This window comes from Poecile atricapillus, chromosome Z (genome assembly GCF_030490865.1).
Source record: "Poecile atricapillus isolate bPoeAtr1 chromosome Z, bPoeAtr1.hap1, whole genome shotgun sequence".
Classification (NCBI taxonomy): domain Eukaryota; kingdom Metazoa; phylum Chordata; class Aves; order Passeriformes; family Paridae; genus Poecile; species Poecile atricapillus.
Window position 1 is genome coordinate 20,922,865 of NC_081289.1, and position 22,619 is coordinate 20,945,483.

General features: G+C 46.4%; 1 protein-coding gene across 5 annotated transcripts in view; it reads right to left on the reverse strand.

Moving 5' to 3' along the window:
* The window catches only part of LOC131573787 (homeodomain-interacting protein kinase 2), a 145,458-nt gene that overhangs the window by 119,900 nt on the left and 2,939 nt on the right, over nt 1-22,619 (reverse strand). The window lies entirely within an intron of this gene.

A 22,619-nucleotide genomic window follows, 5' to 3' on the forward strand; every position in this document is an offset into this window, starting at 1 on the left:
CCAGCTGATGGCAATCTTTGCTTTCCATGCCAATTCCTCCACAGGATTGAAGTTACAGGCTTACTCTCATCCTAAATTAGTGCAGAAGAATTAGAGCATGGGCAAACTTCTCCTGAGGTGTGCACTGCAGCCACCCCAGAGCTTGCTCATTGGTGCCATTATCAGTGTCTCAACTGCAAACCTTCAACCAGAGCCTTCTCCTCCTCCTCCTCCTCCTCCTCCTCCTCCTCCTCCTCCTCCTCCTCCTCCTCCTCCTCCCCTGCTGCTGCGTACCTACAACTCTGAACAGGCTATGGGCAGCAGTGCTTCCTTCTACCTGAGGGGAGAATATAAATGGAAGGAAAGCAAAATGTAACAAAGTGAACAAAGGCAGAGAGATTTGGGGTTGATTTTGCCTGTGAGTCATGGCCAGATCATTTTCCCAAGCTTAAAGATTATGGTATCATGCGTGTACCATTTGGGACTTCCACAGGGCAGGATCTGGAAGAGGGAGAAACCAGAGCTGGGAGTAACCAGGGTAAAATCAGGAAACACCTTCCCACATGACCCAAAGAAAAAGCATTGTCATGATCTTGCTCTTCCTTAAAATAGCTTGCAAGTCTGTTAGTTTGTGGCATTGCTGTTTAATGGTACAGAGCATTACTAGACAAAACCAGCATAAACTAGACAGTTGTCATGAAGGAAAAAAGGTATCTCAGTTAATTTGTGGTTTTCCTCCAACACTGAACTTCCACCTTGAGGGTCACACTTGCTCCTACATGGATAAAAGCTGGATATGTCTGGATAGAAGGCTTCACTAATTTTTCCTCTCTGATGACAAATGGCACCAAACGCTTTCCTGTCTCTTCTCCCAGGAGCAACAGCTGTTTATTATTCCTCATTCCCACTCTGTATGACCAAACAACTACACAGAAAATGGAGACAGGTGAAAGCAAGACTATTTAAAGCTGCAAATCAAGAACACAGGGCTTAGGAAAACTCAGCTTTAAGGCTGCCTGTGCAACTTTCGACCCTCTTTCTTGCCCATGTGCCATGGCAGAGCTGTTAATCACATAATCACAGGCTATTTTTCCACAGGACCTTGGCCTCACCCAGTGCAGCAGGATCTGGGGTGCTCACCAGTTACTATTTCATCTTCTCGGCGCTGTTGGAGGTGTGGCTTCGAGCCTTGTTTACTGCGTACCTGCCACACTCTGTTCTGCAGACAGAATTAGTAATTTACTCATGGCCCTTCCTACAGTACATATCATTATAGTAACTGAATGTTTCACAAGCATAAAAGAATGTATTTTCACACTGCCCTTAAAGTAAGACATTGTATTATCCATATGTCATGGGCAGGGAAGCAATGCACAGGGAGATTAATGTGAAAAGCTTCCACTAGTTTTAAATGCTCATTTGAAACACTTAAGTACAAGTCCTTCACAGATATGTTTTGCCAGTTGAGGCTGTGGTGAAAACCATTTTTTTGGACTGATGCTCTTGGAGATAGCAGAACTGGTATCCCTGACATTGATACCATTCAAATTTTACTGGGTTGTTAATGCAGAGGCTTGCTTTCTTATTTATTTGTACATTTGTTATATTTAACATGCATCAAAAAATTCAAGAGAGGTATAAAAGAGCTGTTTTCTAAATATACATTCTGAGGCAGGTAGCTGGGATGGAAAATTTCTGCCCAGACAGTTTAAGTTTAGTAAAGTTGTGAACAACTGAAAATGAAGGTCTTAAAATAGGGAAGCTGTTGGATGACCTCAGTAGCAGGTCATTGCCATAACATACACTTTTCTTTCTCTTCTTGGTTGTTGAAGAAGCAGATGTTACACTAACAGAAGCAAGTCAAACTGAAACACAAACTGTAGCCAGAACTTTATTTTATATCCTGGTTCTGTTCAGATAAACAAGATCAATTTATTTTTAACTTTAACGCATAACAAAGTCTTGTTACTCAATTCCACACAGGGACTTTTGCTTAGAGCATAAGCCCCACCTTTCCTCCTGTTCTCTCGGAAAGAGAAAGCAAGTGTCAGGCACTGCAGGCATCACTGGTCATAAGCTGGATATAGGACAGGCAGATGGACAATACTCAGAGGTAGTGAATCTTACATTGGTATAAACTGATCCTTCCCCTGATTATTTGCAGGGAGATTCACAAATTCCTATAAGGAAAAAACCAAAAAACCAAAAAAACAAACCCATCTGAAAATTTCAGGCGGTGATTTTATCTGTGCCAACACCAGGAAAGAAAGACAGACAGACAAAAAGACAGACGGTGGGGGGGTGGGAATAATTCAACTAACTGCTGGTGCCAGCCTTCTTCAGAGCAATGAAGTAATTTTAGAGACACTTCTGTAGGAGCATAAAATGTAACCTTGCAACTGTGCACAGGACTTGGGACACACAGACACGCACAGACACACAGACACACAGACAAAGAGGACACTGGACAGCAGTGTGGGAGCTGGCAGAACTGGTTCCTCCATCACCTCAGGAACATGCAAGGACATCCTCAGGATAGCTCCTGACAATTCCTCCTTGCCGCCCAAGCTGTATTCCTGGCAAATGGTGTTACTAACAGCTCCTTCCCCTGACACATACCATACCCACATAGAGAGGAACACAGACACAATTTCTCTGTCCTGCACTGAAAACTCTCACCATATATCCCTGCTTTAGAGCTAGTCATGTCTCCTGACTGCACTAACTTTGACTAATTTAGTATTTTTAATTACAGAGGGATTTACAGCACTGCACTACAGTGCTCTTTTTTATTATACCCACTGTTTCTGCTGAATCTGAGTACACTCTACATACAAAGTTGCACATTAGGCAAATTACACTGCACATTAAGTAAATCTCTCTCTAGAAATAGGATTAGATGGAGAGGCAAATCTTCCTCATTCCTAGTGCATAAATTAATATCTACAAAATCAATATAAAGAGCTTCATATCAATTCATGAAAAAAAATAGTTAAAACATACTCCACAATTAAACAAATTTATGTAGGAGATGCATTTTTCTTCTCCTATTTTGCTTAATAAATAAAACAGCTGGTCCGAGGAATCAGGTCAATCAGTGTCTGGAAAAAGCCCCATTAAAGCTGCTATATAACCTAGTTTCTCAAGCTGCATGAGACATCCTAACACTGAAGAGGCAGAAGTCCATGCAGAGACAGCATGGAAGGCTCAGCTTCTGGCCCTTCAGGGTTATGGAGGATGTTTATCACAGAAGTCAGCAGTAAGTGAGGTATCTTGCAAAGATCTAAGGAGATAGGCTCTGAAGGACCACAACAAAGACAACATGATGCATCCAGACCTATATATAAAATAGAGCTAGTAATCTTGAGCACCTAAGTTCATGTCATCCAACACAAGGAGATGGTAAAGGCCCAGATTTTCACATGTGTTCAGATCCCCTCAAAGCTAGCCTAGCCCTGCTGCCACAGTGGGTGATAACACCTCTTCTCATGGCACTCCACAGCTACATGGTTCCATCCCTCCCATGTCACGTGGGAGGGCGAATCCGGCAGTGCCCAAAGCTGTGGGTGTGTTTTGCAGGCACAGAGCCTATTCCAGTGCAGGCAAAAAACCCCATAGCATCAGCCCTCCTCCTCCTGCACAACACACAGCACACAACATGCAATGCCCAGGCCCTCCTCACCTCAGAAAAAGTAGCCCTTCCTATATTCAATAGGTTTGAAAATATTTTGCAAAGGGTATCACAGTCCACATCCTATAGAGATAAAAATGGAGGCAGAAGAAAGTAAAGTGACTTGCTCAGGCTTAAAGAGCAAGGCAGCATCAGAACTGGGAAATGAAACCTCCCGGCCCACAAACCTAGGTTTTAGCTTCTTAAATAAGGATTCTCTTTCCTCATTAAAAACTAAAAATGGGAAGAGAGGGAGGAATATTCTGTAGACAGAATGAACTTCACCCTCAGAGGACTAATGACCTGATATACTTTTTTTTCACTTCTCACCTCCATTTCCCCTGCTAAAGTTCCAGTAACTTCAAGGACTATCCTTCTTCCTTGGTCTGCTTTAACCTAGTGTGTCAGCTCAGCATCCTTTTCCCAACCACCTGAAGCCAGAGACCATCCTTCCAAGAGAGGAGATTACCTTCCTGCTTTCAGTCTCTCTAGACATCCTTACAACATCCTGGACTGGGAGTACTGTGCTTTCTGCGTTGTGCTGAGGGACACCTAAGTCCTATCCACTCATCCCAGTCTGTAGTACGTGGCAGCCCAAAAGGGTACCCTGGAGGTAAAACCTGGTTGTTCTCTATTAATTTTTCATTTCAAGAATGGCTCCAGGGAAAGGAGGGAGATATAGGTCAGAGATTTTGGGGGCTGATTAGTAACTCTGTACATCTTCCTTCCTTTTTTTTCCCCCTCAATTTTTTTTTTTTCTCTTCCAAATTCAGAAACAGAGGGTTTTCCCTCCGTATTTCTCATTTACTCCTTAAGCATCATCGGCATTAGTCAGCAAACTCCTGCTATTTCCTCACAAGCCCCTGACACTTGCAGAGTGACTAACCCTCTCTCCACACACTTTGGTTCTAATAGTTGCATCAGGCTTTTTTTTTCCTCAAGAAAAATGGATCTCAGTGCTGCACACGCACAGTTCTCCCTGTGGTCACTGTAAGGGTGACAGGTAAGCTCCCGCTGCCAGGAGGCCATAAACGTCACCATTTGTCACACACAGGGCCGAAGAGCCAGGAGGTGATGGCAGGGCCTGCCTTCAGGTCACTTTGTACCTCACCATTGAAGTGTCCCTCAAATTAGGAAGAAGGTAGCTCCTGCCCCAAGCACAGGCACATGGAGAGCACAATGGAGGAAGCCTGAAGCCACCTGGCTTCTCTTCCCAGCCCTGCCACCACCTGGTCTGTCAGGGGACAATGCCTTTGCATTAGCCTTTCCTTCCCAGGACCAAGAGCCTCTGCCCCCATTACGGTGCCTGGTGCCTGACATGATGTGCAGGAGGCCTCAGCTGGGCTGCTGAGGCACGAATACGGGGTGAGTGAAAACACAGCTCCTCGTGACTCAAAGCCACCTCATCAGAGGATGACAGAAGGCTCCTTCTGGCCAGGTGGGCTTGCACAAGCTGCCCACCCTCAGCCACACTCACGGAAGACCTCGCACACAGCTCATGCTCACGTAGGCATACCCACAGACCTGCCCACACTGTGCTCTCAGTGCTGTGCTCGAGCACACAGCAAGTTTGTTCTGTCCACCTTCCCAGGGTGATGCCAAGAGCACACAAACCACTACTGCTTATGTCCAACATGCAAAAAGGATGTCTTGCCCCCAGGGCAAGGCCATGCCCTCAGGCGATGGTAGGTGCTACCTGCTGCCACCCACACAGGAACAGCCCACATCCAGAGCAGAGCCCATCAATAAGGATCAGTGAGAAGGCTGGTGAACTTGGTACTGGAGAAGTTTATTCCCCATTTAACCTTGATGCCCTCACCCCAGCACCCACCCCGTTCCCGCCACCCTTACCTCTGTCCCCATTGTAGGAGAGCCTTCTGCATTGCTGTGTAGGGAGGCATGAAAATAAACCACCGGCTCCAGTGCCACACTCCCTCCTGGCAGATCTGTTTCTCTCTTCTTAACTGTTTCCAAGTGCCTGGCTGTTTTATAATCCCCAGTGAGCATTCCCTTAACTCCTTCCTCACTGAGTCCTTCCACTCTCCCTCGCTCCCTCTCTTCTAAAAGGCAGAAAAATCCAAGGCGAGGTAGGGGGTAGAGAAAGCAAAGGAGGGGGCCTGAATCAAAGAGGGAACATCTGAATCAAAGAAGGAACATCTGAATCAAACTGCACATATTAGTCATTTCCCCAGCCTTCTCTTACACAGACAGACTGACTCTTCTGTTAATGTATTTATTTTTATTTTTTTCCCATGGACATTTGTGTACCTTAGAAACTTCTTTGCTAATCTCCTCCTGCTTTTTCATACCATGAGGTCATATGCTCCTGCTGGTAGCATGACTTTAAATCACATAGCAGCTTGCCCTTTGGGGTCTGAACAGAAATCACTGTCTTATATCACAAGTAAATATGAGCTGATGGCTTCAAGCCCAGTGTCACCACCACCCCACTTAAGCATATTGCAAAATTCAAGAATCAAATGTAGGTATCACTTCCCAGTGGAAAGGACTTAATCACTGCAAGGGCTGTGAGAGGGCCATGTGGAGCAGCTCAGGCAGAGGAACACATCCTGTTTCCAAGACATGGGACTGCAACTGCCCTCAAGTGACCTGTCGAGGGCCACACATGCTATGGGTGCTAAAGGCTGTGCGCTGCGTGTGTGCTTGCGTGCGTGTCAGTGAGTGCAGATGGTGGGGGAGGGAGTCACTTGGCCTGAGACATTTTGGGAGACCCACAGGTCATGGCTACACTCGGATAACCACAAGGTAGCGCAGGTCACTGTGTGCCAGGGTGTGCTGGCAGCACGGCCTGGGGTAGGACAAGTACAGCGACCCAGCAGCTTGGGATTTCATAACCACGATACGTGCAAAGCAACGTCACACAACACTCCGCTGTTTACGCTGCTCTTGTGAGTGCATGAATAAAGAAGACAGAGGAAAAAAGCATTGGCTTTCATGTGTCTTCTCTCAGATGGGAACATGACACCTGCAGTTGGCTGCTGCTCTTCCTCAAACCTAGGGCTGCTTCTTCCAGCATCTTGAGGTTACCCCTGGCAGCTTCCACTCAAAAGTTTACCAAGGCATCTTTTTCCCTGACAAAATGAGTTATTCTGTCACACAAGGCTGGGCCACAAGGCTTTTAAAATCAGTTCTGCTGATGTTCAAAGGGAGCAGCTTGCTGTGCAGAGGAGTAGTAGAGTTAATAGCAGTAGGATCAGCACAAGCTCTTACCCTGCCATCTGCCTTCAGCTCAGCCAGGCCTTCTGCTGAACAGCCAGTGTGGGCTGGGACCACTGGAGTGATCAGCAACTCACTGACATGAAAGACTGCCTGGGTCAGTCGATTAAGAATAAGATTACGAGCACAGGAGTCCTGTATAGTGTTGGTACTGACTCAGTTCAAGGATTTCATGGGGCTATTTAAGCCCAGTTTTCCAAAGAAGTCTTTTATTTTGCACAGGTGGGTGTCTGTGTGACAGCTTAAACAAACCCCATGAATTGATGACTCCAGAAACAGGGGTCATCTCTGAAACTGCCATGCTTCCTTTGGTCACCCCCACTAGAAAACAGGGATAAATAACACTTAACTGTCTCATTCCCCTGGAATGCTGAAGTCCTTTGCACTTACAGAGCTCTGGAGGAAACACAGGAAAGCCCACTGAAATGGACAGGGATGACTCTCACAACTGTGGGTCACAGATCCCTCTCGTCCTGCCTTGTTGACTTCTTTTAAGTGCTGGCCACTGCCAACAGGCCCTGACAAAGGCTGCTTGGCTCTGCTCCTGCACATTCAGATTGACAGCTGCCTCAAGAGTTCTCCCTCTTTTTTAATATTAGAAGAGTCACTTAAGGCCTGTGGATGACCTGAAAGTACCAAACTGCTAACCCACAATCAAAGTCTGAACCTTCCAGCACAACCATGAAGAGCAGGGCTCCGTCCCTTTGAGGGATGGGGAGGGCAAAACAGTTCTGTAGGCCCATAACAGAATACTGAGATTCCCCCCTGATGTCATATCATTCTGTGGTAGTACCCTACAGCAATTAAAAGGACTGCTGCAGCTGATCTCCAAACCCAGGAGGAGACAGGTGGAGGGAGCAGCAAAAGGGCACTGGTCTGGAAGTAAGATGGGGAAGACGGGGGATCTGGGATGAGTGAGGGCACAACCTGCCCGCTCTGAAAGCAAAAAGAACAGAGAGGCCCCTCCTTTCACAGATGGAGGGAGCAAAAAAGCAAGATGAGTGAAAAGCCTGGACTTAATCATGAAAAACAATAGCTCATCATTTATTTTCATATCCTCTCACTAATGCTGGCATAATGCTAACAGTGGAATTTTTATGGCATGCATGTCATGCCTGCAAATACCAAGTGAATTACTTCTCAGCGAGGCTATGGGCTATGGCACTGAGCAGCACATTCGTTACAAACGACTGGATGATGAACGACAGTTCCCAAATTCCTCCTTCACAATGCTACTTGCATTAGTTGTAATTTAATGAGTGTGAGAGAGAGAGAGGGAGAAAGTTTTGGCTCAAACCACAGAAATAATACTGCCTGCTGCTGCTTCCCACTGGGTCTTGTATTAACTCACACCACCTCCACCTCCTACTTCTCTACCTCCTCCCTTTTCACACCTATCCTCAGGTGCTAAAAGTCATGTCATGAAACCCATCAGCATGGCAAGAGAGCATGCAGAAGCCCCCAAGCACACACATTCCTTCTGGCTAAAAGGTGGGAGAGAACACAAAGCTCTCCCTCCTCTCTGCCAACAGTCACGGCAGGCTGGATTGGTTCCTACAGCAGACAGACTCTGTGTAGACAAGCCACCAACTCTCCTTTGATTTCTTCCTCCTAGGGAGCCAGTGCAGGTGAAAGACACTGACCTGGCAGTTCTGGAAACAGAGCATGACCCACGTTGGTGCGGAGCTCCCACGACACACTCTTTGCTAGCATGGTCCTCCTGCCTCCCCAGAGGGTAGCAGGGTAGCCCAGCCACATCCTCACCTTGCAGGCTGTCTTAGCTGGTTTGTTGCCCTTTTAAACAATTTTGAGATTTGGTACACAGCAATGTGAACAAAACCTTTGCTAGGGGGTAAGGCCTTCAGCAGTATAAATGTGCCATCACTGGTGGCCCCCAGTGAACACAGCAATCACTGCCACGCTGCCTCCTCCTGAGCTCTTGGGTAGATCTTCAGCTTCTTCAGGGCATAAATCAAGCCCCTTTTCTTCACTCTGTGGACCTTGACACAAAAAGGACAGCCACAGCAGCAGGGGCATTTGCAGGTCTCTGCCCTGGAAGGAGCCTGACTGGCCAGTGTCACCTCCCACTCCTGTGGCAACCTTGCAACAGAGCCTGTACCCCTTCACCTGACAGGACATTTATCCATCAAATGACCCTGCACATAAGGTTCACACCTGAAACAAGACCCACTGTGTGGGGTCTCATACACTGGGACAGAAGAAAGCTGAGAGGTCTGATCTGAGCAGCATACTTACAAGTAAGATTCTGCAAATATCACTACTACTCTCCTGGTGTATCCAGTCTCTTCAGTGTTTCCCACTGACAGAGCCTAAATGACAACCATCCACGGATTCCTACCCAGTGGAGCATCCAGAATACTCCTTATTTAAAGGCCCCCCCTCCCACATTTTGCAGTGTTTTCAAAAAAACCAAATCCAAACAAAATTTACATGTTTCTGAAACAAAGACATAAGCAGAGGAAGGGAAAATGCCCTTAAGGATTGGAACCAAATGTGTTTGTGCAAATGAGACCCAGGATTTACAGTTACCTTCCAGCCTCCAGCAAGTGCTACAATCTTAGCTTTGACTTAAAAACAATCTGTTTTCTTGTACAGGTTGTAAAACACCAGTGATATTTTCTCTGATCTACTGGCCAAAGTCCCACAGCCCTGGCTGGGAGAGGAAGGTGGACACGATGTCACAGGACACTCCCAGGGACATATATAGACACAGGTCTGTATGGACACAGAGATGTACATTTGTGCTTCCCAGCAATTCAGCAGTCACAATGCTGGGGGCTACCAACTTCAGAAACCATCTGGACACAGATTTTCCCCTTGTCAAAATTCCCCTCCCAAGTCCACTCTGTGGCTTTCTTAAAACCATGGCTGTGCTCCGAGCAGTGACTGGGCTCTGAAATAAATGAAGACATGCCTTGCTGAAGTGACCCTAAGTGAAAGCAACCATACTTGGCACAAATAAATAAACAAGCACCACAGCTGCAAATCAAAAAGGATGAAACAGTGAGCCTCATCAGCCTGCTATAACTAACCCTGTGCTGGTCAGCTCACCCACTCCAGCAGCGTGGGGAGCCATGCATCCCCCAAGGGGCACCAGGTAGAAGGGGTCCCTTTGCAGACCCCCAGTAAGTGTGGGAAGAAGGGGACACAAGCATGAAAGGGAAGTGGAGGGGCTCCTGTGACAGAGGCCCACCACAAAGGCTGTGTGGCCTTTAGGAGCCTGGCAGAGGGGTGCTGTTACCTGCTAACAGCCTGCAAAGAAAAGCAGTGACCAGGCTGGGGTGATGAAAAGCAGTTATCTGGGGCAGAACTATAGGGATGAACATACCTAGACAGATGGAGACCTGCTGGACTGCCAGAACAGGCCTGTTACTGCAACAGCTTCTTTGGGCATACAGTCCAAGCCACAGCGGTCGGAACTGCCAGCCATGATTTATCACATTTGCTGTTTAAAACCCAACCAAATCCAACACGTCTGCTGGAACCAAGAAGTTCAGCTGAAGGTTCCTGGCCCAGCTGGGGAGGCAGAGGCTGTCCTGCTCCTTGGTTCCCCTCCTGATAGGCTGTTGTAGCTCAGGAAGGGTGAAGCTCAGACACAGCACTCAGTGTCACACTTCAGCTCCCTTTAAGCCTTCAAATTAGGGCTTACACGGGGCTTAAGTGCGGCCTGTCCCAACACAGGGCTGGATTTCACAGCTCTCATGTGCTGCTGGGTTGCCACCTCCCACTGAAAAGGGGATGAGTTCCCTGCAGGCAGCCTGGCAGGCAGACCATCCACCCAGATACCCTGAGCAGGGGACGAGGAGCGCCTGATCCCCACACCCTTCCCACATCCCTGGAGGGTAAAACAGGAGGGCTGAGATCACTAGGACAGGCTCCTGCTTCTCCTGCCTCAGCTAGCCAAATAACTCCCAATATCCATCTTTTCAGCAAGCATTTCATGGTTACCTCTGTGATCAAGCCTGTGCTCTTCTTCCTCCACATCTCTGCTGGGCCCCAGGGTGACCAGAGAGTCACCACCCTTCCAGCCCATGGGCTGGGATGCCTGACAGGCAGCATTCAGGTCCCACATAAAGTCAGCATGTTCTCGAGACATGGCACGCTACATCCTTGGCCATGAACACCTCAGGTGTGCTGGTCACCTTCCAGCAAGGACAGCTGAATATGACAGGGCTGGGCTGGGGAGAGGGCGGCACAGGGGAAGAAGCTGCCAGGAACAGGAGAAAGGACACAAAATACACCAGGAGAATAAAAGCCTCATCCCCTTCACAAGCCCTGCAATAGCAAGAAGGCAAGAATGACAGGAGTACCAACCACAACAAAACCCAAATGAAAAACTGTGACCAGCAACTTGCTCCATGTGCTCCAGTGCTGCCATGTAACAGCTGTGGCTAGGAAACACTTCCTGGCTCACCATCAGTGCTGCCACAAGCATCTGCTTTATTGTACATGGTATCAAAAGCATCAGGCATCCCCACCTGAAATCATGCCCCCTCCTGCCATTCACTCACATCCCAACTTCTTTTTCCCCTCACACTTTATTTTCTACAGGGAGCAGCTTTTTTGGCAGGAGTCTCAGTGTCTGTTTGCAACAGGGCATGGCAAGGGAAAGCAGACATCTCCTCGTAAAGCATCCTCTTCCTGAAACCCCTTCAACCCTTCCTGGCTGAGAGGAAATGCAAGGATTGGTAATGACTCAAGTGCTCCTCTGGGAAACAGCAGTGATTTTAGAGGAACATGAAATAAGTTTTAAGCCAAGCCTAGTCCTGAAAAGGGGAACTCCACACTCTGTAGCTTGAGCTCACAGCTGAGCATGAACAAAGCCGGAATTCAGTGCCCACCAGCAGAGATACTGGAAAAGACACAGCTACTTTACTGAGGTAGTCTCACCTACATTAGATACACTGTAAGCGATACAGTAAACACATCTGAAGGGATACAGGCTCCCCAGGGGATTCTGCATTTGCATATGCACCCCAGTCACATCCCACCACTGGCTGAAGTCTCAGACAACTGAGGATACAGAGACGGACTTGAGACACATTAGCAGAGCTGAAGATGTATCCAAGAACTGGTCCAGTTGGGCCACCAACACCTGGCACTGGGAGAAGATGCGTAAAAGATGCCTGCCGTGCAGCTGCTCTGGATCAGGATAGAGATGAGCCGGTGGATGTGGATTACAGATCATTCTCCGTCAGAATGTTTTGAATGATATTTTTCTCAAGCATGGATTTCTAGTAACCCTTTTGTTTAGCCTGAAAAGTCACACTGCTTGAAAAGAAATCTCTTCCTGCCTTTTAAAGGCAGAGTGGCAGTGTCCCCTCCTGAACACACTGTGATTTACAGTCTTCCACACACACTGGCAACACAAGCCCTTATTGCAGAGACTGCAGACAGCACTCCTGCCAACACATACACTGTCACAGCATCGCTCCACATAAACACCCTGCATTCACCTTGTTTATATTTCCCCCTGTACAGGCTGTGACAGCTCACAAACACACACAAAGCCTAATTTATGTTTATAATAAATCTCCCCTCTTCTTTCACTGCAGTGGAAAAGAGCCCTGCTACAAATACAGTTTGTTAGAAAAATGGTGTAACAGCTCTAAGGAGAATCAGGCCCATTCTGTCTTCCGTAGATAAAGGGGATGGAGCCACACCAAACACATGTGTACACTCCTGCACGTGCCTACAAACATGGAAGGAGTCCCACATACACACACGTACACACAGACACTCTCCCACCTGTGCTCTCACATCCACTGCTCAATAACAGCACCTGCTGTCCCTTCTGACTCGCACGTGCTTGCAGGCAGCACAGACTTTTGCAAGGTGCACTTTCATTACACAGGTGCTCACAGCCTCAAATAAGCGACAGGAAAATGACACTGCAAGAGAAGTACTGTCATCACCAATAGGATATGCTTGTGTCTGGGTCTCACATGTCCTTTTCAGGCAGTGCAGCTATTTTAAAACAGGGGTTGCAACCTGTTTCTTATCTCCACTTGCTAAATACACACATATTCTGCTGTTGAAAGAATGTAAAGCAGGAGTTAGGTGGGAAGGCAGGTTTCAGGTGAAGCCACTGATTGTGGTAGAAGAGATGAAGAAATTTTTTTATTGTACTTATAAAAAAATGTGATCCCCGGTTTCTTTGTAGATTTGGAGGATTTATGAGGTCTTGAGTTTCTCCATGCTATCCACAAACTGGCTGTAGCCAAGAGTTGTCCTTTTGTTTTAATTCAGTCTCAGAGAAAAGGTTGTGATTTCTCTTTTCTCCACAAAGGACCTTGTTGCCACCTCCCTAGCCTCTAACACCCTGAAGCCTGATTGTGGCAGTGTGTTCCCCACAGGACAATGCTGCCAGCCTCTTCTGAAGCTGGGCCTAGTGTGCTGTGGGGGTGCTTGCAGGGGAAGCACACCCAACCAATCCTCTGTGGTCTCTACTGGCTCCCAATAAGCTTCCATCAAAGTGACCTAACTATTAATTCCTGTCAAGGTCTTGCGTGCTCACGTGCCTTCTGTACAGCTCTAACTTCTTATAGCCTTGCAGAATTTGAGTGACTCAGGCAATTTGTGTGATCTGCCACCTTCTCTCCATACCAGCAACATAAACTCGACCAAAAACTTCACTCTGCATCACCACCAAGCACACCAGCAGCCTGCCCAGCTACCAGAAGGTTCCTGTGCACTGACATATTGGGAGCTGGAGGATGGGCATCACCTAATGCCAGCACTGCTCTGCTGCTGACCCAGGACTTGTCGTGCGGTGAATTCCCATAATGGAGAGAGCACCATTACACACTGCCTGAGCCAACTGTATTGCCAAGGTAAGCACACATTACCTGGCACTGCTGTGCTCAGATCCCTCCACTCCACTCCTCCCTGGGGCACCACAGGGCCTCGAGGTGGGATCAATTCTGTTTGTCAATGTTAAGGAGCTGAAGTGTGTCACCAGAGATTTTCAACTTAGAGACGACTCCACTCCAGGTATTTTAAAGACTAGTAATGGCTATTTAACTCCCTGGAAATTCTGCCACAAGAGGAAGATTAAAGGTTGCACACACACGCAGAGCTATGAGGATATCAAAGACTGTTTTCTTGGAAATTTTTCTCCAGCTTTTGAAGTCAAACATCTAAATAGGAAAGTAGCAATGATGGCTGGAAATTACCACTATTTGGAGGTAAACCAGAGACCTGCTGAAAATACTTGCCAAGCTATGTGGAATTTGTCAACACTAAATGCTGCCTAGGAGAAAATAAAATGCCATGTATTTTAGCTGGACATTCTCCTCCTCCAGACTACTGCTTTGAGCAAACAGCCTTACTACCACCATACATATGGAGTAATATGGGCACTCCCCCTTCTGCAATCCTGCTGCTGTCAGCTCCTGACAGAGGGATAGCCCAAAGCCATGGAAGAACTAGGCAGATGGTCAAAAAACAGCCCACGACCCACTCCTGGCACAGCTCTTCCACGAACATCACTGTGAAAAGCTAACCCTGGGATGAGGCTCAGACCACTCTCTGGGCAGGCTGAAGCAGTCTAGAGATCACAGCCCCCCCAGTATCCTTCTGGGTACTTGTCCCTCTTCTTCCCGTGCCATCTCTGGCTGATTTGAGCACCTATCACACCCATTCTCAAATACAGATTGTGTGTTCTCTGGGGCAATGCCATGTCACAGTTGTCCATCTTTTGGAAAATCTGCAGCACAGAGATCCTTGACTTCGGATCCCAGCTGCTAGTGGCTGTGAATAATTGGTAATTAAAGTAAAAGTGAATCCATACCAGGGGACTGTTGTGCCTCTAAGTTTTCTCCAGGCTACTCTCAAGAGACACAGGAGAGCTACCAGAGGTAAAAAAATAAATCTCAGCCTACTAGGTTTACACAGAAACCATAAAAAATATGCGCCTGTATTGTTCTGACCTCCAGATCTTTTTTCCCTTCACATTTTCCTAACCTTTAAAAGGCATGTAAGATAAACAGAGAAGAAGCTAGGCAGACAACATCCTTGGAAGAGAGCTAGGAATATAATCAAGCCCTCAGACACACGCACACAAACACCATAATTTATCTCTTCCTCCTCCTGTTTGATATTATCCTCTGTTCTAGTATCATAATCTGTTGCTATGGAAACAGCTATGATGTCACTACAAGAGGTTTATGGATGCCTTGAACAGGAAGGAAAGGTACAAGATGATGGGAGAGGAAAAAAAAAAAACCACCTACAAACAGCTGCTGAGCAGGAGATGTTCCAGGAATGGCAAGTGTTAACAAGAAAAAGATAAATACATTGATGGTGCTGGAGTTGTTGCAGACAAGAGCAGAATATAAACCACACTATAAAAATAAAGAATGCTTACAAATTTTGCCTACAAGTAAAAATATTCCGGGCAAGCTAAAGGACCTTCCTGACAAAAACAAACTTTCTTTGAAATGTTCAGCAAGTTTTCTGGGACTGAACATTCACTGAGTATTGCTGGTAAAGTCCAAGTCTCCACCAATCCACTCCATCATCTGCTCTAACATTCCCTCTCGAAGTGTAACACCCCATCAGTGCAGCTAATAGTTAGGGAGCTTGCTGGCTATCCCCCATCCTGTGTATGCCTCTACAACCTGTAGCTAGAAAAAAACCTCACGTCTTCAAGGAAAAATAAACAGAACCATAAAATCCCTTATGTTGAAAATGACCTCTAAGATCAATGAGACCAGCTGTTAACCAAACACTGCCAAGTGCACAACTGTGTCCCCTAGCACCACATCTATACATCTTTTAAATACCTCCAGAGATGGGGACTCCACCACTTCCCTGGGCAGCCTGTTCCAGTGCTTGACAAACCTTTTCCATAAGGAAATTTTTCATAACATCCAATCTATTCTTTCCCTGGTACAACTTGAGGCAGTTTCCTCTTGTCTTGTCACTTGTGACCTGTGTAAAGAGGCTGCCCCCATCTCAGTACAGCCTCCTTTCAGGTGGTTGTAGAGAGAGATAAGGTGTCCCCTGAGCCTCCTTTTCTGCATGCTAAACAAACCCATCTCCCTCAGCTGCTCCTCCTAAGTCTTGTGCACAAAATCCTTCAGCAACTTAGCTGCCCTTGTCTGGACGTGGACCTACACTTCAGTGTCTTTCCTGTAAGAATTTCTTGCTCCTGTGCTTTTAAGATTTCTTTCTTGGAGAACATCCAGCCTTCCTGGACTCCTTTGTCCCTCAGGACTGGCCCAAGGGACTCTACCAATCTGTCTCCTAAACAGGCCAGAGTCTGCCCTCTTCAGAAGCCCAAGGTAGCCCTTCTGCTGAGTCCCCTCCTTACTTCTTGGGAATTGAAAACCAATCACTGAACCCAAAACGGCCTCCAAACAGCACATCACCCACAGGTTCTTCACTGTTCCCATAACTCAGGCCCAGCAGGGAGCCTTCCTTTGCTGGCTCACTCACCAGCTGTGTCAGGAAGTCATCTTCCACATACTCCAGGAACCTCCTAGCCTGTTTCCTCTCTGCTGCTTCCTCTCTGTGCAAAGACATACTGAATCCACTGGATCACATCCAGTAGCAAATAAATACCCCGACCCCAAACTATAAGCAAAAAAAGAGCTCTTCTTGCTCTCTTCAGCCAAGAGAAAGACCACAACCTTACAGACTCCCTGCCAAACATACTGACATACCTGACTTGCTGCTAGAGGGAACAGTATGCTGAGCCTAACACGCTTGAGATGTGCCAGGCCTCCAGGCCATGCACATCCATGTGCAGGAAGATGCACATGTCATTCTCACCCATAAGCCCAGGTGCTGATGGCTGGGTCTCCATGCTCATGCCTTTTTTGGCCACCCTGACTGAAGTTTGAGAGTAGAGCAGACATGATGACAGTGAGGGTGGGGCAGTCACATATGTCCTTAAAGACATCATGTGCAGGGGAGGAGGAAGGAGGATGGCACATTAAATTTGTCCTGCATAGACACTGTTGTCATGGGGAAAGCAGTGGCAGAGAAAACCACAAGGATCTCAGGTCAATGAAAAGTGCTGGTGTTTCAGATAATCTCTGTCCCATCAGTTTCCTGAGCATGGTAAGTGGGATGCGAGATTTTAAGCGAATGCCACAGCATCAGTTTTGCCTCTGGTGTCAGCTCCAGATGGGGAATCCCCAGACAGATTCTCTGTTCTGTCTGTGAGCATTAAGATATAGGTAGTGTCTCTTATCCTCACTCACCTTCCCTTCCAAAGATGTTAAGAGACAACTGCAGGGGAAAAAAAAACTGGGAGAGACTGAAGTCTGAAGAGAGTGGGAGAGACAGAAGTCAGTAGGGGCAACTGCAGAAACAGTCCAAGATGAGATCCTCAGCATTTCACTTAGTTTTCCATTCCTGCCAGCCTTGGCTGTGACAGCCTCAGCCCCTGAAGTTCTCAGGGATCATCTCCCTCTCTTCTGTTAGAGTTTACTTCCCTCATCTTTGATCCCCACCTGTCTCTCTCATCCTCTTCTCTCTTGTTCCTGACCTACTGACTTACTCCTTCTCAATCTTCAGCCCACCCTTTCCTTTCCCAGAGGAATCTCTGTCACAAACGTTGTGGAAAACCCACACATAGTGATTTCCTTTCCTGAAAGTGTCCTGACAATTTGTATGATGCACCCTCCTGTGTCTGCATCTATAGGAAATTCAAATCCTTTGGGGTGGTAACTATCTACCCCTTCATGCCAATGTCATGCCTACAACAGTAAGGGTCTGCTTTTGCTTGGCACAGCAAATACAAGTATTAGGAACCCCTCAAAAGCACCAAAGGAGAGTAAAAGAATAGGTACGAAAACAATGCCAAGTGTTACGTATGTTTTCCAGTTTCTATTTTGTGGGCAAGGCTCTCCTCCTGGTTTTTATGAAACCATTTGTTCTTTTCTGCACTTTATATTTGGGAGTGCAGAACTGACAACAAAGCTTGTCTCGGTGAAGAAACAGAGATTGTCCTTTTTAAATTGGCAGGTGACACCAAGCAGGATTGCAAAATCAGGGGAATTAGATAAGAATTCTAAACAATCACGACAAATTGAAGGGTACAGGATGACATTCAAATGGGACAGATACAAAAATCACACAGATAGGAAGGTCTGTCTCCACACACACAGGATAGAAAAAGGCTCATGAGGCATCAGACTTCTTGGATAGAAGTGTATGAGCCACAGCACATCACAAACTGCACAGAGATGAACAATGTTACTGTGCAGAACTTAAACCAAATAGGAGCACTGACTGTAACAGACAAGAAGGGACACTTCTACTCTCCTTGGCCAGCACAGGACAAATACAGCACTGTGCTCTAGCAGTGCCATTCAGGAGAGAGATGAATTAGCTGAAGGGAGCACAGAGAACCAGGAGAATGGTCAGAGCTGAAGGCGAAGAGATACAAGAGAAAGAGCTGAAGTATGCGTTTGAGATATGATTTCGCCTAAGGAACACAAAGAAGAGACATGACAAAGACAAAGGAATAGTTTTCCTACACCCGCAGTTAAAAGGACAATGAATCAGAGCAAGCAAAGAAGAGAGGAGTTACAAAGGGGCTAAAATCTTTTCAGTGACAAAGCAAAGGGCAACAATAACAGCCTGGACATGCTGTGGACTGTCCATACATGAGGAATATGCTGGGAAAACCTGTTAAGGAACGTGCTGGACAGGCATTTGATGTTTTGCCTTGAAACACTTTTTTAAATCTTTCCTTTGCCTATTTCCTATGATTTAAATTATTTTGGTGAGAGGTAGGTTTCTTTGGCATTTCAGCATAGCCCAGAGCTCAACCTGTCAGCCTTTAGCATCAAAGAAGATGTCAGCCTGCAGGGTTCTGCCAGGTAACACCATTTTTCCAGGTCTTGCTAGCACCTTTATAGATTAAAATCTATAAAGGACGGAGAAGGCAGCTGCCCTTCATAGTTTCCCAAGTATCTTGGGCAAATACCAATGCCTTTGTGGGATGACCTTTCCCACTTTTCAGGGAAGGAGCTCTATGTGACCGCTCTTACTTTGTCCTTCCAGAGACAGATTTCAGCACATGCCCTGGAAGGTGAGCAGGACAGAGAACAACATGTAAATAGAGTGAGCTTCAGTTTCTCCAAACCTATGTCCCATTCAGTGGTGATGCTGAAGAAAGAAACAGGGGAGCAAACTATGGCATCCTTCACCCAGCACAGGACTCCCTCTCCCTGCAGAACGTGACACAGACAGGCTAACGCTCATCAGGTGGAGACGCTGCTTCCCCTTGTGTAGCTCCTTGGGTTTCAGTGACACTGTTGCTCATCTGTATCAGAATCTAGCTCAGGAGCAGCTCAAGGGGTTCACTTCTTGAAGAAGGTTCACTTCCCTTCCTCTGGCTATTCTGCACACGTCTGGTGAGTAAGCAGAAGGCTGTTCCTTGGCATCATTCTGTCAGTGGCCTGACCAGCCAGCCACTCTTTACATAGCACCTTGAACATATACAGCATTGTATAAATACACACTATTACAGCAATAAATCCTAATGGTACAGACAGCTTTTTAATTTAGTCCTGACTGAATTTTCTCAGGTATTTTGAGATGTGGCAATGTCTTTGCCACACAGAGACAGAGGCTGCTCCTCCACTCACGTGTGTGGGCAAGTCCCAGTAGGAGTATTTTTGCCATCAAAATTACCCAATTCTGAATTCAGGAGTGGTCCCAAAATAGAGGCCCTTGTGCTTTCCTGAGGATGGACCTCAGTTTGCTGACATGGCCAAATGAGGGAGTATTCAGGGGTGCTCCATGCTGTAAATGAGGGGTAGCAGCAACATGCCTCTAACCTTTCCTGCATGACAAACAAATTGCTAAATGCCCTGTCTAGAGTGAAATTATCATCTGTGTTTATTTTCAAAAGAAAAGGTGAATTCTGTACTGCTAGGGGAAATAGTTTCAAAAGAGAAGGTTTCCTGTTAATTACCTTGGTCCACGTTAGGGTATGTAAACAGCTCAAGGAACAACCTTTTCTCTAAATAATGTTTAATTCTCATTTCTTGTTATCGACCAGCTATCCTTCCAAAAGTAAGAGAAAGACCTACAAAAAATATTTCACATTCAGAGGGCAGAGATTTCCTAGTAAGGATGAGGAAACAACCTCATTTTATAAATGGAGTGATTAAGCTATAGAGGCCATGAGTCAGAAAGGTACTTCAGCATGTGGCCAGCTTTAAAGACATAAACAATCCTAATGAAGTCAGCAGCACTGTCTGTGAGCTTAAATTTAGGCACAGACCTGAAAATATCTCCTTAAATTGGGATCAGAGGGGAAAAAGAGTGGAACCTTGAAAAAAAACCCCAACAAACCAGCCTTAGTCTACCTGTTCACTACAGATACAGGGATGGGGACACCATAATATCTGTAAGCCCACCACTGAATGCCTTTGCAAACTCTTCCCATGGGCAGCACTATCCCTTGAGTCCTCCAGCCAGAAGAAGCTGTCTCATCTGCCTCATACTGGTGTCTTCATCTGGTCTGAGCAAAAGGTGACTGCACCTCCCTTGACCTCACCATCTGGCAGGACAGCTCTAACACCATCACCTGGGACCCACTTGGTGAGGACAGGGATAAATTTCCAGGCCCAGGTCACCATCCTATCATGATTTGACTTCCCAACTGTCCTCCTGACCAAATATTCGCATATTTTTATGCACCACTGCTGTGATGTGGCCAAAATCGGGCCTTATTCATTTAGCCACATAAGTCCATTATCTACACTGCAAATACTCCCAGGGCTGAGCTATGTTCAAAAGCCTCACAGGCATCAAGGAGGTCTCTAGGCTGTTGCCCATCAGTAGAAGAACCTACACTGAACAAGGAGCAGAGGCAACTCTTATCCAACATGAAACCAAATCCAGTGGTCTCAAAGCACCCTGTAAAACTGGGAAGTAAATAACAACTGCTGAGCAAATGGGGAAACCTAGTGATGGAAAAATGAAAATTATTTCACTTTCCAGGCCAGCTGAGGTGTCCAACTGAAGCCAACTGGGTCTTTCCCCATCTGTTACAGCCACGAAGAGGAATGCACTGCACAGAGTCCAAGGACTAACAACTGAGATGAGTAACTGAGCTTGCCTCTTTGCCTGCTCACCCCAGCCCCATGTCCCATCAATGCTCTTTCCCCTTCTGAAAATAAAACAGCATTTTTTTACCCATTACATAGCAAACTTGTTTAATCACTAGACAGCAGCATGATAAGAACAATAATTTTAACTGGAGGGAGCTTCCTGTTATCCTGGTTATAGCCATACCCTAAGCAAATAAAAAGTTAGGCTTTTGGTCCTAGCACTGACATAGCTTAAGTTCTGGTTATTATTTCATAAATAGGAGTCGTCTCTGAGTTATCATCTCCCTGCATGAACTTTGGGGTAAAGACCTTTACTCTGGCTCATGGGGGCCATGTCCCTGATGAGCAAGTTTTGTGTGCTTTGGTGAGATTTGAGGATGCATTCAAAACCCAGCAGGCCTGGCCTGTTTCTAGCATTAAAAGGGATCTGATCCACCACAGGTACAGGGTCAGATTTTCCGGCTTTCCCAGCCCCGTGTGTGACAAGGATAGCGTGCAGGCAGGTCCCTGCCTGTGCTCAGCTCTAGCAGCCGCACCGGTGGTGAGGTGCAATTTACAAATATTACCCAGATTAATTCCATGAGCCACCCACATAGAAAACTACCGATGTGGCTGCTAAAAATACACCCTGAATTGCAACAAAGTTGTCAAGAATAAGTAAGAAGCAAAGCAAAGAGGAACAAAACCAAAACAGAGGTAATTACTGTTTAGAAAATAAAGGTTAATACATATAAATACCTCTCTTTACACAAGTGTGAAGGATGCCAGGTACGAGACACCAAGGCAATCGCTGGAGACACCTGTCCTAGGCAAAAATCCACCCACAGCCTGTGATATCTGGCAGACCCCCTCTTAAATTGGGGTCTCCCTTGGATCATAGAGCGTGGCTTTGTTCTCTGCACAGTAGGAAATGTCACAGTGAGTGCACAAGTGAGGATAACACTGCCTAGAGGAGGGTCCAGAGAATCAGGTTCTTGCCTGGCTCAAGCCATTCACCTCCTCTGAAGCCAGTACAGCCTCTGCTGATGAAGCCACATCTCTGGGGCTCAGAAACATGGCAGACACTAGTTTGCCCCAACTCTGGAGTAGAGACCATGTAGGATTACACCTGATGAGGTCTGCTTTGAAACTCAACTCATTTCCTTGTACAGCTCACAAACGAAACTAAAAACCAGGTCAAACATTGCGCAGCAGTGTTACTTCTGTTTTGTTTCACTTGTTATATTTTTATGTTCCTCATTTTACTGCTAAGCTCTCCACCACCCAGGGAAAAAAAAAAAAAAAAAAAAAAAAGGAAAAGGATGAGGAAAAACCCAGGAGAGGAGAAGACAAGAGCAAAACCTCCAAATTCTTTAAAACAAATGGGAAAATTCTCCTGGCACAGTGTGTGTGGGAGAGGATTTCACGCCAGATATTCACTTATTTATCATGCCTCGCCTATTAATATCAGGTGAGGCACCATTCTGCTTCCCAGAACTGGTATTTAAGCCAGCTGCTCTGCACAAGCACACACCACCCTCACCTGCACATCAAGAACACCGGGTGACTTTCTGCGTGTGTGCTATGTTATCACTCACTTAAATTTCTACTGGAACCACTTCATAAGGCCTTTGAGGTGTCACATTTCCTCC